A 5,520-nucleotide genomic window follows, 5' to 3' on the forward strand; every position below is an offset into this window, starting at 1 on the left:
TCTCTTCTGCTCGGCACCGGGATAGCTCGCGGACGTTTCGCGAGCCGCTCCGCTCTTCGCCGGCGGCGACCTCGTGTGGAAACATGTTCCCCTCAGCTCGTCCCGTCCGGCCTCGGAGATATTCCCTCTGCCCTACCGTGGGCGAACATTCGCTCGTAACCGTGCTGGTGAGTCGGACATCCTCGATTCCTCAGTGTATTTTGTTGCTAGCTGGCGTTATTGTTGTTATAGCAATAAATGCCTTGTTTGTGTCAGCCAGTGTGTCGTTCCTTTGTTCCCGCAGAGCAAGGCCCGCCGTGGTCGGCGTGCGCTCGGTAGCGCTCGCGACCACGGGGTGGGGTCCGGGCGGTTTTGAACTATGTCAGCCGCGGTTAAAAGGGGAGAACGGATTTATCTCCCCTATTTAAAACCCCACAAGCGTTGCTATCGCAAAAGCACAGTGGACGACCTGCGTTCCATTGAGGCTGCGGCTGGAAAGGGTAGCACTGATGTTTTGACTCACATTAGTTGTTTTACTTTTCGTTTGTGCTTGCTTTACAAGGCATGACATGATGTTAGGTTTCTTTTTCGAGTGATTAATACACAAACATTATTTTAAATGGGACGTGCATATTATTGCCGCATTCTCATGATGCCTATTTGCATACTCCAGTTCGTGCAATGCGTTTATTGAACCTTCTTCACGAATAAAAAATTTGAGCTCCAGTGCGGTTTTCTCAAAACATTTTTCGCTTGCCGAGATTCATAGCTGATCCTTTGTCATACACGACTTCGTGGCGTTCCCGTTGGCGAGCTCAGCTTGCAGTCCGCTTATTTCTTAATGGCGTTAGACGCCTGGAGCATGTATATCTACTTTTTTCATGCTGGCAGCTTTTTCTCCTTTCATCCTTCATACACATTCGCCGCAGAATCGCTTCGCTTCTGAACAGCCGCGAGAACTCGCATTCCCCGCTGCGCGAGGCATCTACTACCGAGGGCGTTCACTGTCGCCTGTTTCGTTTTTCCTTAGCATCGAGCCGTTTCTGCGCGTATTCGTCGCAGTGTGCGAGGCCTTGCGCCTCTTGGGCAGCAGAGTGAAGCGAACTGCACGCTTCCCTGGCGTCGTGGCGGTGTCACGTTGTACCCTGCCCGTCAGTCGTAGTTTCTTGCGTAGCCTCACAATCTTGGAAGATTAAGGAGACGTCTCGTGCGCTGCGTTCTCAGTGTTTGAAAAGTGGCTCCACACAGTGCCTTCTCAATGAATCAGCTCTCTATTCACAGTGCGTCCTCTCAATAGTAACTCGAAAAGAATACGGCATCTCTACAAAGCTGCACAAGCAAGAGAAGCGAAATGTAGTAAGCCTTGTGTGTAGTGAAGGCAACAAACGTCAATTCAATACGGCAGCAGTTGTATGATTCATGCACAGGTGTACAAATTGGCCAAGAAGTTCAAGAACGGTATCAGTACAGTTGAGTCCTCCTCGCATGGGCCTATCACTCACATGAAGTAGCATTGCAGCGGTGGAATATACTAAGCACGAAAAGTGGCTGGTCATATGCGAGGTCATGGTATCGCGATGGGAGATCAGTGTTTGATTAGTGTATCACAGCGTTCATGGCGGGGAGTACTGTAAGGTGTGCGTTTCCTGGATGCCCAATTGATTGATGCCAGAAATCAAAGAGAAATGTGTCGACGTTTGCCAGGAACGTTAGCGCGAGCACGAAGCTTATATAGTGAAGCTTCTGCAGCATATTGTCACTGATGAGAGGACGGTACATGTGTACCAGCAACACCGATAGCGATGAAGCAAGGAGTGTCGGTAAAAAACGTCTCCAAGCCGAAAAAGCTACGAATGCAACATTCACTACACAAACTGTTATTTTTTTCTTTGCAATCGCTGGAGTCTGATACCAGAGCACGCACTGCAAGCCCGCAGGAAGTAACCTGTGCCACTTACTCAAACTTGTTGAAAGGAAAAATTCAGGGGGGCACTTTGTTGACCTAAAGTGCGGTGAGACGAAAGCCTTAAGCGCGGTGTTGCTGCTTGTGTCATTGATGCGTTAAGATCTTAGGCTTCGCCTCTAAGAGTGAAACGCGACAGCGTCTTGCAACGCTGCCAGGGAGTCCATAGAATGCCATCGCCCGTTCGGTTGTACGCCTTGCTCGTCGGTAAATTGGTTTTTGAGGAAAGGAAATGTATCTGTCTGGGTGGACACCTGAACCTCGCTGTTAAGGTAGAGGCCTATGGCGCCAGTAGCTAATTTCCCCCTACCGTGTCTGTCTGGAGAGGTTAGGAATGGCGACAGCGGGTCGCGCGCTTCGGACGCTTCGGACGCTGTCCAAGGCTGCGGGAAACGGGGACCAAGGGGCCGACGACCCCTTGAAAGGATCCCTTGACAAGCATAGAAGTGGGGGTGGGGGACAATAAGGTCGGCGACTCCTTAAACCCCCGACTGTCTAGCTAAGCAGTGGCGCCTCTAGAGTCGGGCTCTGGCGAGCACTGGGCTCCGCCCACTTGTATCTACGACACGCCATTGCAGCGGTATTGGTTGGAATTGGGCGAGTGCAGGTGTAATAAAGCTCCGCCCAATTATCGAGGGGATAAAAACCGCTGCAAACAAAGAGCGGGGACGAGCGCGCCGAGTCTCAGTCTCGGCCGCTTTTCTACAGCCCTTTTTTTAAACAGCCCTTTTTGACAGCCTTTCTTTAAACCGCCTTTTTCTTAAGTTCGTTGTGTTTTGGTCTCGTCTTCAATAAATTAGTTTTTTGCTTCAGTTTTGTCGCAAGAAGTTTGGAGTTGCTGCCCCAACCGGCAACGTGTCGCCGGACGAGCGGACGAAGTACCGCTGACCAACGTACGATCAGACTAACCGGCCATATCCGACCTTTCTTTAACTGGTGCCATGACCAGGATGTCCAGAGCTGCGAGTTAACTGGTGCCGTGACCAGGATAGTCCGAGCGGCTTTCTGCGAGCGGTTGGAGGCACTACCTTCCGGAAGCCTGACGGGGCAATTACCTTGGTTAAGAGTCCCGGGGACCAAGGTCCAAGTGAGGCGATACCCTTGCGCGAGGCCTCGGAGCCAAGACTCCGCGACAGCGCCAAGGAGCGAGCGAAGCGAGACCGACGGAGCGAAGCGCCGCGACCTCGGCGGCACCTGAGATTGGCGACTCCGTCCACTGCGAGGACGTGGTGGGACAACTGCGAGCCCTGGATGCCGGCTACTCCTCTGCGCCTATGGACGCAACCTGCCGCTGCTGCGCTGCAAGTGCCATGATCGACAGCCCGATAACAGAGTGAGTTTCTCCAGTCTCACTTTACTTGCCTCAGGAGTGCTTGAGCCGCAAGGTTAAAGTAACCGAGGCGCAATGAGTACATTAGGCTGGCGAAGTGGTTATGGCTGTGGATATTGGGATGGCCATGAGCGAGCCCCAATGTCAGAGGCTGAGCGAGCCAGAGCAAAAGAGAGGAGCGACGCGTACATTCTAGACCTCAAGCGTCAGTTAGCGATAGCCGAAGAGAAGCTACGGCAGGAGAGGAAACGGATTAAGGAGGAGCAACGCTCACGAAGAGCGTCTAGTGCACTGCCGGAGCCGGCACAGACACAGCCATGCCTTATTAGCACGAAGGACGCTGATAAAACGCTAACCGAGGAGGTGAATATAGAGGATAGCAGCAGCGGAAGTCAGTCGGTTCCTATTGAGAATAGACAAAAGGAATCACGGGCTCCTGCAGACAGCGCGACTGTCGTTAGCGCAGAGGAGCCGCACATTGTGCAGTCAGCCATGACTGTTGACACAGAAAACCAGGAGTCCTTGATTCCCAAGGTGGAAGTGAGCTCCACGGATGTGACTGCGAAAAAGTCCGCCTATGATCAGACTGCAGGTCGAGTGTTCCGAGGCAGCCGAGCATGCTTTTAGTGACACTATTGGCGCTGATGAGTGGAACGACATGAAATGCTCGGCCGGCCGGGTTGCCCACTGCGACCTTTTGTGGCCAACTCAAGCACCAGTGGGCCAGGCAGGGTTTGATGAAAGCGACGTGTGTGTTCAAACACCATGCGCGGCACTCACAGCGGTGTCGGAGAAGCCTGCGGAACAGCTTGGTAGGCGAGGCTATTCCGAGCTAGAAAACTCAGATTCGTGTAACGCCGCAATGAGTTTGGCGGTAGGTGAATGGAGTCTGAGCAGTGACGACGACGAAAAATTCGTCTTACTCCCTGAAGGAGACGAAAGTACACCGCCGCTGATAGGGTCGCACCGCGACCCATGCCGCGATCACCTTGCTGTTTTGCGCAACAGGTGGATCGCAAACTCAGATGTCGCTCATGGTGGACTGGTTGAGCTGGCCGTGCCACTTTTTAAGAGGCCCTTTGTGAACGAGAGCTTAGAGGCTTTCGCGGAGACCTGCGCCCCTTATGCACGCACGGGAGGCGGCTCCGCCGATGTAGACAATGCGCTACGCAACTGGAAAGGACGAATGCGACGACTGTGCACGCTGCGGCACGTACTGTTCACTTTCATGCGAACAGGTGACGTGTTCGATCCTGGTGGATAGCGACAAACACCTAATGGCCACAGCCTTAACCCACTCTTGCCAGGTTGCGGTACGCGCAAAAATGCCTTGTGGCTTGAGCACACGATGAGGCAGTGGGTGAGAGTGGGGGAACGTGGTGGAATGTGACACTTAACAGTGAAGAGACTGAAAATTGGACATGATCATGCGGGTGTGCTGTTTTGTGTTCTGTGCACTGTTTTCTTTTGTGCTGACACATAATCCGTGTTTGAAGAAGAGCGCCGTGGTATGATGTTTGTCTTGCCCTCGTCGGGATTATGTTGTGATGTATATGCGACTTCATGGGAACTCTACAGTAATGTTGCAGTAGTGCTGTTGCATGCACGATTTTATGTTTTTACCAGAGGGTTTCATTTGTGCAGGTCTACCTGCAATTGAAATGTGCAAGCTAAGGATTCGGCTTGTATCCGCATACCTGGAGGTTTCTTCCTTCGCATTCTTTCTGCATTGTTAGCAGGACGCAGAAGCGCTCCTTTTTTTATGTTGTTGGTGCAGCGTCCGGTTGACGGTCCGGTCCCTTGTGCTGTGGCGTTTTTTTTTTTTTTCACGGCCGGGTCTTTTGTGCCTGTGCGCGCTTTTGTATGTTGGGCGTACGGCGAGCGTCCACCCAACATTCTTGGTGGGGAGGTGTTAAGGTAGAGGCCTATGGCGCCAGTAGCTAATTTCCCCCTACCGTGTCTGTCTGGAGAGGTTAGGAATGGCGACAGCGGGTCGCGCGCTTCGGACGCTTCGGACGCTGTCCAAGGCTGCGGGAAACGGGGACCAAGGGGCCGACGACCTTGAAAGGATCCCTTGACAAGCATAGAAGTGGGGGTGGGGGACAATAAGGTCGGCGACTCCTTAAACCCCCGACTGTCTAGCTCAGCAGTGGCGCCTCTAGAGTCGGGCTCTGGCGAGCACTGGGCTCCGCCCACTTGTATCTACGACACGCCATTGCAGCGGTATTGGTTGGAATTGGGCGAGTGC

This window comes from Amblyomma mixtum, chromosome 3 (genome assembly GCF_055824585.1).
Source record: "Amblyomma mixtum isolate Tamu chromosome 3, ASM5582458v1, whole genome shotgun sequence".
Classification (NCBI taxonomy): domain Eukaryota; kingdom Metazoa; phylum Arthropoda; class Arachnida; order Ixodida; family Ixodidae; genus Amblyomma; species Amblyomma mixtum.